General features: G+C 40.1%; 1 protein-coding gene across 18 annotated transcripts in view; it reads right to left on the minus strand.

The window, feature by feature from the left end:
• EPB41L2 (erythrocyte membrane protein band 4.1 like 2) overlaps positions 1 to 13,569 on the minus strand; it is a 225,918-nt gene that overhangs the window by 155,500 nt on the left and 56,849 nt on the right. For 2 of the 18 annotated variants that reach the window (XM_073022471.1, XM_038000915.2), the window contains one exon: positions 7,320 to 7,437. The exons of the other annotated variants lie outside the window; for them this stretch is intronic. The gene's annotated coding sequence lies outside the window, so the exon portion shown is untranslated. Of the gene's footprint in view, positions 1 to 7,319; positions 7,438 to 13,569 lie in introns of those variants that run through there. 18 annotated transcript variants of the gene reach the window in all.

Below are 13,569 nucleotides of genomic sequence, written 5' to 3' on the forward strand. Positions count from 1 at the left end.
ATATACAAGATCATTACTGGACCCAGAAATGACATCTAGTAGCTATAGATAAAAGAAATACGAAATGAGGCTTCCTCGGCCCAGGGAAATTAGGTAATCTTCTGGGAAACCCAGCATATATTTCTGAAACACAGATACTTGTAATTGCCTCTGCAAGGCTCTTGTATGGGTTCAAACCCTGAGAGCCTGCCAACAAACAACACAAGACGGTGTGTAGCAACATGCTGTTATTAATGAGCGCCTGGGTGCAGGCGGGCTGAGGCTTAAAATGGCGTCAGCACCAAAGAGGACGGGGCAGGGGTTTTATAGTCTCCTGAAAACAGGAAGTGTCTCAGTCTGACATAACTGCTACGTAGTACCCAGACAGCCTCCCTCTCCATCTTCAGGGGTATGTGTCTTCCGGACAGCTCTCTTCCTGCTTCTGCTATCTTCCTGACGCACGCTGGCTGCTGGCGCAAGTGACCTTGCTCCTTGGGACTGGGCCTGAGGAGGGAGGAGTTATTCATTCCCTTAAGCTTCCAGGGCCTGGGGAGAATCTTTTATTACTGTTTATTTGGTTATAGAAAAGGTAAAGCAGAGTAGGTTGCCCCAGTGTTAATTTTTTTAAAATATACTGGCCTACCTGCCACCATCAGGGTTACCCTTGGCTTGGATGAAAAATTTTTAAAAACCAACCCAAGCTTCCAGGCATATGGTTAAAAATAGGCAGTATATGACCAAACCTAACAATAGCTCTGTTACCGATTTTAAGCCACAGTATACCGGGAATAAAACTTGGGGTTGGGAAAAACATCATAAAGTTATTTGTGAGTCTATGGTACACACATTCACAAATCACAAGGCCGTGAAAGAGACATCTAGTAGATGGCAAACCAACCCAGCAGGGAGTCTCTACCACTCCAGCAAAATCCACTGGCGGAGTAAGCAGGATGCCAAGAATGTGAAAGACTAAAATGGGCTAACAGTAATGTAGCCCCTTTTCCAAGATGACCCTGAGCTGTAACACAGTGCGTGAAGGAACCAGGGGCAGTTAGATCTGATCAGGAATCACACTTCAAGGACAAGCTGAGACCCAGAAAATCACTTACCTGATCATCTACCCACGAGCCATACAACTAATGACGTATAGAACTGGGATATGGCTGTGGAACAGGAGAGGGCAGGGCAGAGTATGTCCTGGGGAAAACCTAATGCTGGGACTCACCACTGACACACGGGCTGGATAGAAATGGAACCAGAGGAATGAACAGCCCCTGCAGACTGCATTCTATGAGAAAAGATGGCCTCCAGGTGCAACAGGTCAACTGGACTTTGCATGGTCTGCCCCAGGCAACAAAAGGACTGTCTGCAGTTGTACCTATAAAAGCTGAAGCATGACGGACAAGGACATATCTATGACTACACTCACTGAAAGGATACACATGTTTATATATTATACTTAAATATATAGAAAAGTATACGTACTGTGAAAAACATAAATCTTGGGGCCCCCAAATCACTAAGCCAAAAGGAAAAGTCAAGCTGGGAATTGCTTAGGGCAAACCTGACTCCCATTCTTTTTAAAGTCACCGATCTGCTCACTGAGATACTGCCTCCTTTGGAGAGGATAATCAGAAACTCAAAAGAATGCAACCATTTGTCTCTTATCTACCTATGACCAGGAATTCCCTTCCCCACTGAGTTGTCCCGCCTTTGCTTCAAGTTGTCCAGCCCCACCTTTCCAGAAAGAACCTATATTCATCTTACATATGTTGACTGATGTCTTATGTCTCTCTGAAATACGTAAAACAGGCCAGCCGGGCATGGTGGCTCACACCTGCTATCCCAGCACTTTAGGAGGCCAAGGCGGGCAGATCACGAGGTCAGGAGATGGAGACCATCCTGGCTAACATGGTGAAACCCTGTCTCTACTAAAAATACAAAAACTTAGCCGGGCATGGTGACGGGCGCCTGTAGTCCCAGCTACTAGGGAAGCTGAGGCAGGAGAATGGCATGAACTCAGGAGGCGGAGCTTGCAGTGAGCCGAGATTGTGCCACTGCACTCTGGCCTGGGCGACAGAGCGAGACTTCGTCTCAAAAAAAAAAAAAAATGCCTAGGCAGGCAGATCATCTGAGGGCAGGAATTCGAGTCTTGCCTGGCCAATATGGTGAAATCACTCCAGCCTGGGTGACAGAGTGAGACCCTGTTTCAAAAATAGTAATAAAATAAAATGTATAAAACCAAACTGTGCTCTGACCACCATAGGCACATGTCATCAGGACCTCCTGGGGCTGTGTCATGGGTGCAGGTTTTCAACCTTGGCAAAACAAAATTTCTAAATTAACTGAGACCTGTCTCAGATATTCGAGGTTCATAGTACATACTATATACCTGAACAAAAAGGTGAAATGTAGCACTCATAAAAATTAACTTAGCTGCCATACTTAACTTTCCCTTTGTCATAATCTGCCTGATCCTTTCCTCCTCCTATGGTTGACCTCACTTTCATGATTTAGACTAGCTCTGTTCAAGCAGTTTGAGTTCAGCCATATTTTGGAATGCTGTCATATCCTGCTTCCCAATTATTGTCTATCTCCTCCCACTGTCCTCCTAAAATTCCAGGTTAACCATATTGGAACATATAAATTCAATAGCACAGTTATGAATAGATAAGGAAACTTGTTTTTCCTGTTCTATTATCTGTATATCATAAGTAAATATTCTTCCCATTGGACCTCAGAGTAATAAGGGAGCCAGAGATACTTTGTCTCTTCTGGGGAGAGGGACTGGCCCCAGTATCTGAGTCTCCTTGGAGGGTTTCCTCTCACTTATACCCCTTAGCTACAAAAGAACATCCATATAAAGAGTTGGTTTCTGCCATAAAGTTTACTGTAACAGGATCTGTCCGGTACCAATTGTGTATTTATCTTTAAAAGACACAGATGGAATGGCATGACCAAGAGCTTGGAATCATTCTATAAAACAAGCCCAACTGATGCCCAGACATAAACAAACACTGGAACCCCTGTGTACCTCCGCCCCAGATGATAGGAGTCAGGCGAGCACAGAATCAGCTCTTGTTGCAAATCAGTGAGCCGGCTCTCCAGGACAGGTCAGGGCTTATGTGATCAGATCTTTACTTGCTCCAAAGCCTTCTTAAGAGTTATAATACAGACTTGTTACACTTATATGATCCTGGAAAACATCCAGAATGACTAGCCTATGTCTTTCTGACACACATCTTCTGTAGGCAATAAATATACACAACTTCTACAAACTGTGAACCTTCAAATGAGTCCATCTAATGAATGAATGAATGCCCTATAGATTAACACTTCCAAAATTAAGTCCTACTACCTTAAGAATTTGTGGTGATGCATCACCCTATTTTGCAAAGGGAAAACAAATGAGTTTAAAAGGATAATGCTGTTGTTTTAACCTATGCGAACATATTTACAGACAAGAGACTAGAAATGTTCAACCAAAATGGTAACGGTAATTATTCCTGAAATGTGGGTCCCTGGAAATTTTGCTTTATTTGCATTTTTCTGTTACCAAGTTTTCTGCACTGAACGTGTGTTATAATTTTCAAAAATTTAAATAAAGTCCATTAAAATTTAAAAATGTAGAGTTTTCGCCCTTTACTCTGTACTCCTCAACAGTTTTAAGGGCAGTATAAAACAGGATAACTAAGTCCCAACAAAGTTATAATAAACTGGTATTGTGCCATGTGGTATAGATTTACCAAAAACACAGAGCTACATTCATACTATTCCTCTTTGAGCTTGGCACTATACACAAGAAATCACTGGACTCTGAGAAGCTTTCAGACACTGTTACATCAGAGGACTTTTCTTTAAGTTAGATTTTAACTGGATTTAAAAGAATGAAAGGAATTTCCTGGATTTTATCACAGCAATTTCCCAGGAGATTTTTCCCTCAGTTCTTAATACAAGGATTAAAGCCACTTAGCAAATTAGAGAGTGTACTTGCCACTTAAAACGCTATTAAGATCATGTAAATTAAGAGGTCTTTAAAAAGCAATACACATCAACAAAAGACTTAAGAGTTCCTGCTCAGAAGTTGTTTTAACAGTTTCCTATGAAGGTAGTCAAAAAGCACCAACCATCTGAGGTCACATCTAAGTGTAGGGGGGATCTACTTTCAGACCACACAGAGCTATGAAGGGATCAGGGAACACGTATCTACATTAGATCAAGAAAGAGCCTTTCTTTGTTATATGACAAGTGTTACTGTCAAATTTTCTCTACGACTTCATTAAAATATCAAGCACAATACATGCACAATTTAACACAGCACAAGGCGGACAGGGACATATTTTTCAGGACTGCAAAATGGCATCTGCAGAATGTCTCAAAGGAGTGACAAAGGGACTTCTTTAGCTGTAACAAAGAGAACAATGTTTCCAGTAGGACACTACAGGACTATTGCATTTCAGGGGGGAAAAAGCAGTGAAAATTAACACAAAACAGAGCTAAACATGGGGAATGACAGTCTGTAGGGAAGAATTGAAAGAAACTATTGAGGACACAAGTTTCACTCATTATTCTATATAAGAGCACCTAATGTTTTGAAAATCAAGTAATTGCAAATGTTAAGTTTGCAATAAAATTATAACAAAAAAAGCACAAAATAACCTTATCAATTGAATTAATTTTGGATTCATAAGCCCTGTATTTCTATAATTCCTGTTAAAAGGTAGTTTATAAACAAGCGATAACAGTATTATGATAAGCAATCTATGTGTATCATTTCATTTAATTTCTCATGACTACTCTATGAGAAATGTACTACCAATGACTCCATTTTACAAGTAAGGAAATTGAAGCTTACAGATATAACATAGCTCAGCTTCAGGCAGATTTGAATTTCAATTCCAACTCCTTCACTTACTAGCTATGAGACTTTGACTTTCTTTCCAAGATACCAAGACTCCAAGACTATGAAAATCAAATAATTATCACATGGATTAAGGACAAATTCTTTTCAAAAATGGGACAAGAACTTTCCTGTAACATCATACAAAAATGGAGCTAGTTGCTTAAGGAATTGGGGGTGTAGGGGAAATTGGGATATACCCACCCAAGACCAACCAAGTAACACTTTGAAAACACTGTCAAAAGAGTAGCTTAAGAATGCCTTAGGAAAAAAACGAAGAGAAGGAATGATGAGAGTTAGGATTAATTACAAAATAAATATAATGTCTGAATAGACTGGATGGAGAAAGATGATAATCAGGATACTAAACTGATTATTCCTCACTTTATCTGAGGTTTATGTGCTTAGTTATCTTTAGACGATAGTACTCTAAAAAACTATTTGATGACTTCTATATTATGCAAAACAACTTCAGTCATAGTTACAAACAGTAGACTCTGATTACAGTAAATAAAACCAGTAAATAAGTTAGCAACAGGTAAATTTTTCTCCCTATGACTATTTGTTTCATAAATTGTCAATCCTAGTTTGAATCCCAGAACACTGTTACCCAACTAATCTTCCTAAACTCCAGTTCTGATCATATCATTCATCTGTGCAGGAAACCTCAGTGACTCCACTGAGTGAGGAAAGCAAACCCAGAAAGCAATTCTTCCACCTCGAATAGAGTCCTCCACACTCTGGCCTGACTCTCCTTTTCCAGACTTATGCTCAGTTCTGCCCAAGATGAATGGTATCATTCTGGAGGTAAAAGCCACTGTCTCCAGGCTCAATCCTCAAGCCTCTTCTCAAAAGGCAGCCACCAAAGTAGAATGCCCATCATCACAAGCACCACTGTAGAGTCCAGTTACCAGGCTATGACTTTGCCTGCCTACCCCAGCTCAATGCTGTTCTTCTCTCTCCCAGATGCCACAGTGTCCCCTACCCTGTGTACTATACACAAGAGAAGTCCAGTGATTTCTCGTGTATAGTACTTTCCTACACTCAGGCCCAATGCACCCATCTTATCTACCTTACCAAACAAGTCTGTCTTTCTTATCTCTGTATGCACCACAGCAAGCAAACATACCCTTTTGCACAAAGTTCTACTTAATATATGTTGGGCAGAAAGAAACGATAAGAAAAATCCAGCATGCCTAAGTTTTCAAACCATTCTAGGCATTATAATCTTACTTTTCTATTATCCAAGATAATCATCTTAATGATTCAATAAAGTTATTGTAACATTAAGTCAAACAGCACTCTACTGGAACAAATATTATTTCGGCCCATTGTAGTAAGAAATCTCATGTCATCTTTTAAGATTCCTATTAAGAAAATGTGGGAAGCATGGTATTTACTATCTTCACCCTGCATGATTGCTTCTCATGGATTAAGATTGGCCTACTGGGTCACTAGCTTCAAAAGATATCAAATTCTAAGAAAACCAAGAAGAAACTAGAAATGTCTCTAGAAGACATGCTAAAATTAATTGGGGGGGTATACAATCCTCCTGAATCACAGTAATTTTACATCTGGAAAGGACCCAAGAAAATAACTTAGCTAACCCTTTATTGTGCAGATATTAGAGAATCAAAGAAATTTTAGACTGAGCTAACTGACTGAAATAGCAGCTTTTTACAATATCCTAAGCAAAGGCAGAAACCTAACCTCCTGGCAAAAAAAATAGTTGCCAGGTATTTCTCATTTGCATAAACATGTTAAATCAACCAGGCAATGAGCTGAAATCAATTAGGTGATAAGCTCACATTTCTGAATGAATTTACCCCTCAGTGTTTTCTCAAATGGAGCTCACTTTTGCCAAATACACTTTCCTCTTGTTATCTTTGTCTTCCCAATGCATCTCTCACTGTGGACCTTCCAATTTCCTATAGATGTAAATACCGTATAAAGATGTGAAATAGTGGCTTTGTAAAAAACAAAAAAAATACAAGCATCACTATAATCTCTCATCCGTGTATAACATTTACAAGACTGGGGTAGGAGGGATCTTCTTCCTTCACTGCTCCAGTTGGTACTAAAATCACAGCAGAAAATAGGAACACAGAATGCCTGGAAAAGTGAAGGGTGCCTATCCAGGAAAGCTCACAACTGAGGCATAAGACAAGAAATCCGCTATTACTTTTTTCTTCTGCAACCCCTCAAATATAATTTTTAACAGTTACACATAACTTTTAGGAAGAAAAATACAAGCTGTCTTCCAGGAAATCTGGCCAACCCAACTACCAAAATCCTAACCTGTACCATACATCAACGGGTTAATGGCACCCTATGAAACAAAATTCACAGGCAATCCTTCCATTTGAGGACAATAACACAGTAAATAACAGAAATATCACTTGCCCCACAACACAGAATCCCAAGGAAAACAGCAACTCACATTTATCAGTAGTAAATTCACTGGGTAAACCATAGATCTTCTCAGAACTCACACCTGCAGCCCAGGCTGTGATCACTGCTACCACCTTGCTTGCTGGCACCGTGCAATCCAAGGACGCCTGGATTAGGATAAACGCCTTAAGTACAGTGCTGACACAATCCAGTCCTAGCGCTTAAGTCAGAGGTGGCCCAGCGCTGGGTCAGGAAATAATGAGACAGATAAGAGCCCAAAGGTAAACATAAATATCTTTAGGAAGCAGCATTGCTTCTGCAATCATGAAATGGATTCCCAAATTATTTTACTTATTTTTTTCCAGAGCCAAACAAAAACAGATGACAAATAATTCCAAATGATCTGGAGAGAATGCCGTTCCATTATTATTTAAATATAATGAATAATAAACAAAGACTAAAGAGAAATGAGATCCCACTCTAGCAACGCAAGAAACTTTCTGCCAAGTATATCACAACTATACACTTCTCTTTTTTAAGAGAAGAGAGCGTACATGTGTGCGTACACGCTATCACTCAAGTGTGCTTAGACGATAAAATGGTGTGGCTGCTTCTCCAGAAGCTCATAGAATCAGTCACGTCTACATCCTGACACTTCCATGGCGAACAAATTGAGGGACAGGGAGAGCTCCAAAGCCGCCTCTGAGACAAGCAGCTGAGAGAGAGCGCAAGGGAAAGAGAAAGAGAGCACGTGAGCGCGAACAAGCATGTGCAAGCAAGCAGTCAGTCAAAACAGAGATTCTTTATATTACACTGAATAAACTTTTTGGTACAACACTAGAGAACAAGTAAAGTACAGCATTATAAGAAGCGCAGAGTGCTGCCAGAAAAAAAGAATTCTTTTTTTTAGTTCTGTTTCTTCCTACCCTATCTAGCCACTCAGGCCAGTTTCCATCATCTTTCTCCAACACTTAAGCTGTCATCTCTAGTGGAGTTTCCCCACCCACCCCATGCATTTGCAAACCTTCTGGAAAAGAACCAAAAGTATAACCAACTTTTCAAAATGACTTTCAGAGTTAGTCCCACCCTAATATTTGGCTGTTTATCCCCCTTATTTCTTGATCTCTTTCCATTCTTTCTTCCTGTCCTTCTTTCCCTACCTACAAGTAGATCTCAGCAACAAAAGTTACTTCCTTTTTTCCCTGCTCTCCTTAGACTTTCAAAACTAAATTTCTCCATTGCCCCCACACCAGCTTCAATTCTTCCTTCAAGATAAAGAAAGCCAAGAAATGCACAAAATTGTCAATAAGTCTTTAGGATGCCAAATTTAATGTTCTAAACATTTCTGTGGAAGAGTATTTCCAAGCAAAACAAAAACTAATGATTTTCCATCATCTATTTTTCAGATATTCCTTCTCATCTCACCGAAATTCACCTGAGCCATCATATATAGATTTTTCTAGATTTAGACTAAGGTCAAATGCAAATAAATGTGAGTCTGAAGCCACGATTACTGCCTCAAAAAGAACTTTAACTACCTGTTGATTGAAAGTGTGCCAATCATGCCAGACTTGCTTATTCTTCAGAGGCATTCCTTCGATCATCAGTGCCAGCACAACTATAAACACACACAGAGAAGAGACCTTGTCCTCAAATTAGCCCCAAATGCACTCAGAATGTTTTTCACAAGTCCTAGCAATAATACTGAGAACATACAAGGCCTTCTGCTAGCACTATGGAGTCAAGGGAAAGTGGAGGGGAGAAAGAAGAAGGGGAATGGCAATACAATAGCCTTGTCCCTGAGGAGCTGATAACCTAGACTGCTAACATAGACAACCTCACGGAAAGTTAACATTAATAAACGGGTCAAATTTCAAGGTGACATTAGAATAAATGCCGTAAGACTGTGTATGAGCAACTGCTAAAGGAATTACACAGCTACAAATTCCTATAGGAATTCAGCAAAATGAAGCGAATATATTCCAGAGTAAAAGGAATTTGGCATGTGAGATGAGATAGTTAGTTTGGCAAAATCATTTTAAAAGTTTTAATGGATTTATTGGTTTTAATATGGCAGAAGAGAAATACTTCAGATATGGCTGTGTGTTTTTAACCTCTATTCCTTTCAGGTTCATATCAAATAACCCTAAAATGGCAACAATCCAGCCACATCATAATGGTTTTCAAACTTCTTCCAATTGCTTGGGCCAAATTAACTAAACAGCTGTGTTTGGGTGGTCTCAGTTTTTCACTCAAAGTTATAATTAGATAGATTTAACCCTCGGGGTCAATGATCTTTTAAGTCCTCCTAGAGGAAAACAATACTTTATAAATTTTCCCCAGTAGATAAAGTAAAACAGGCAGAGTGGTATAGTGAAAAATGTTCCAGAATAGGTGGAACCAATTGTAATTCCAGTTATGAAAACAATAGTAGTTTTAAGCAAGTTATTTTATTTCACTTTACTAAATTTCCTATCAGTAAAATTAAAGGAGGAGGGATTAGTTATCTCTTTTTAAGTGTCATTTAGTTATAAAATTCTACATTTCAAAAAAAAAAATCACTTGGCATTGCAAAGAGCACACAAAATAACAGAGTGAAAAATGACAACAAAATCAGAATATGAGCCTCACTTTTTGAAATGTACAAAAATATGTGTTTACTTAAAGATTTATTCCGTAAGCCATGAATGTAGGGTACAAAGATAAAAACAATATAATATTAACAGTGAAGGTGGAAATGAGGACAGCTCTCATTTTATTATTTATGCTCTCTATTTCCAATTCTAGTTAATAAACATATAAAAAGATCCAATCCTTTGAATCCAGGCTTGACATTTTGAATCAGAGCTCTTCAGCCTCTTCGAAATACACTGCCAATCAGAGTTGTCTTAGAAACACTGTAAGCCCAGTCTTCAATTAGGGGGAAAAGAGAAGGGGCAAACCCACAACTTTGTTTTTACACTACTACTTTTCTTATCTAGTCTAAAATCCCTTTCTCCACCCCACCCCCTCCTCACAAAAACCTCTTGGGAGTGACTGAACGCAAGTAACCTAAAACTGGAATTTCTGGAACTGTATGGTTTTCAAAAACCATCATACTGTCATCTCCCTACTTCACACACGCCCAGAACTGGATTTCATACTTATTTTCACAACAAAATCTCCCAGTGGTACTTAAACATTTTCTTTTTCCTTTTTTCAAAAGCATGGGCAGGTTACATTAGAAAAAAGAGGAGAATAATTTGGCACCTGTGGAGGTGATGTCATTACCAGCCATGGGTCTGAACTGTCCCTGGAATGAAGCTTGCAGCTTGAATCTCTGAGCCCACCCAACGCTGTTGAACATAAAACACACTCACATTTGACTGGCTCTGCTTAGGAAGCCCTGTACTTACAATTTATCAGCTTTAAACTTTTTATAGAACATAGCATCAAATATTGTCAAGGATCATCCTTGGAAGGCCAAACTTTACAGCTCTAAACCTTTATTTAATATCTGGCAGGCCTGTGAACGACTCCTTCTGCATGCCTATCTATAGACAGTCCCTGATTCATGATAGGTTGTATTCCAAAAGCCTGATTTTGAGTCACCAGCTTGAAAAAAGAACTATGCATCCTCCCCAACAACAGATGGAGTGAAGGCTTGATTGAAGAAGGGGTGGGCATAGTGGGGGAGTGAGACCGACAGGGAATGACAAAAGTGAACCTGGGGGTGTAAGATTCAATCCTCAATCTGCAAAATGAGGTTAAGGAAATCTAAAACAAGGCAGGTAGAATAACAGTTTCTTGACATAAACACTAAATAAATGTTAGCTACTGTTATTATTTTCTTTCTTTACAGAAACAGTCATTAAAGGGAGTATTAATTCCCTAGGCCTACCAAAGGAAGTTCAATTAGTCTATTAACACACCTGAAAGTACTTGAAAACCACAAATCCTAACAACACTTCTAAGGAAAGCATGCAATAAGGGGTTCTGACTAGCACACATGTGCTCTCCAGAGGAAGAAGTGCACTCTCCATTCACGCCAGACAGCGCAGTGCAGAATCCTTACCCCCGCCACTCCTCCAGCAAGGAGCCCACCCAGAAATGGGGTGCCTGAAAAGGAGATGGGATGTGAACTCTGAACTCTAACAGACTAGTGGTGAAGGGCTACAGAAATCTAAGCCTCTGCCCAAATCACCCAACTCCCCACTACACAATTCCCAGTCACCTTTCCCTTCCTTTTTAGGAGCCACCAAATGTAGCCCTCCTGCTTCCCACTGCCAACATCTGTCCAGGACCGACATGTACAAAGAGAAACCAGACTCTTCACCTTCCAAACTCAGTCTAGAAAGCAACATAAAGCTTTGCAACTATCTATCAAGATTTTATTATCCATAACAATCAAGACATGGGTAAGAAAAGCCCAAATATGTTTGTCTGTTTTTACTTACATTCCAAAGGCAAAGGCAAAAATCACACTCAGACGTCAATGCTAATATAAATATATTTAAAGTAGTCAAGACAACAGAAAAAGGAAGAAGCTGCAACTTCTATCTTGCAATTCCCAAGACGGTGCTTACTTGATCTTTTACAGAGTTTTTTTTTACCTTCACAACCCTCTGAAAATTAGTCAGTTTTCAATTATCTACTGTTGGTGATATGTTTTGTAGGCAACAACATAACTATGTTCCAGAAAGCTCTCTCCCTGTAACCCAAAGCACATCAAAAGTCCCCTCTCCTCATTGCACAGCTTTTACAGACACAAGATCTTAGAGATGCCCCCGACCCTGACATTTGTCTAATATATTTCTCCCAGTCTGACAATGAAGCCGGAGCTATCTGGGTGGAGCCAGAAGTTCAACCAGTATCTCTGGACCATGCTTTTCCCCACCACTCTACAATGTTCAAAGTCAGTGGAAAAGGGAGTGTTGGGGGGGAGCCGCAATTTCAAGCCAAACCTTCACGTATATAATGTATTCCAAATGTAAACAGTTTTTAGTTATTACCCGTATTCTTGCTCCTTTCTATAAGGCACAGGTCAGAGGACTATGCGAGTGTGTATGCATTCCTACTTAAAAGGCAAATCTCAGTGATCCTGTTCTTCTCACTATCTCAGTTACCCATTCCCACGGTCATGCCCCAAGAACTGGCTTTCAAATTTTTCCAACTGTGACCCAGAGGGAAATATTTACATCCCAACCCAGTTCACAAATGCACAGTAAACACACCCAGTTTTAATGAAAACAACATCTTTAAATGACTATGTGATCACCCTGATCAAGACTCAAGGCTAAGCTTCGGGAGTTCATGCTAAATCTAGCCCCAATCCTTCCACTCAAAAAGCCTTCTCCCTGACAGCAGATTGCCTCAGCCAGAAAAAAAGGGGCATCTCTTTCCTCCCCTTCCTTATTTCTTTCCTTTCCCAAAGAGGAATCCTTCTTGTTGTGTGTTAGGTTTTCTTTTGGAATTTTTTTTTTTTTCCGCTCTGTCACCCATGCTGAAGTACACTGGCTTGATCTTGGCTCACTGCAACCTCTGCCTCCCAGGTTCAAGCGATTCTCACGCCTCAGCCTCCTGAGTAGCTGGGATTACAGGCGCCCACTACCACACCCAGCTAATTTTTGTATTTTTTAGTAGGGACGAGGTTTCACCATGTTGGCCAGGCTGGTCTCGAACTCCTAATCTCAAATGATCCGCCTGCCTCAGCCTCCCAAAGTGCTGGGATGACAGGCACGAGCCACCGCACCCGACCAACTTCTTTTTAAATTCACTTAAGGATGGGCACAGTGGCTCACGCCTGTCATCCCAGCACTTTGAGAAGCCGAGGCAGGCAGATCACTTGAGGTCAGGAGTTCGAGACCAGCCTAGTCAATGACAAAACCCTGTCTCTACTAAAAACAAAAAAAAAATTTAGCCAAGTGTGGTGGCACGTGCCTGTATTTCCAGCTATTCGGGAGGCTAAGGCAGGATAATCGCTTGAACCCAGGAGGCAGAGGTTGCAGTGAGCCGAGATCACGCCACTGAACTCCAGACTAGGTGACAGAGTGAGACTCTATCTCAAAAAAAAAAAAAAAAAAAAAAAAAAAAAAAAGATTCATTAAAAGTTCCATAGGAGTTAGATTTTTTAGCATTTTTGTAAAATGCTGGTCATGACTCTCTAATATTAGGTTTTGAAAAATCCTGCCCTAGACTTATTACTCTATATAATTATCTCATTTCATGCGCCCCAAACTCTGAATATCTATCTTTCCAGCTCAATCTCTCTTCTCTAACAATTCTGTAACACTGAGGATCCTATGCCCATATCACCTTCC

Source organism: Chlorocebus sabaeus, chromosome 13, assembly GCF_047675955.1.
Source record: "Chlorocebus sabaeus isolate Y175 chromosome 13, mChlSab1.0.hap1, whole genome shotgun sequence".
NCBI lineage: Eukaryota > Metazoa > Chordata > Mammalia > Primates > Cercopithecidae > Chlorocebus > Chlorocebus sabaeus.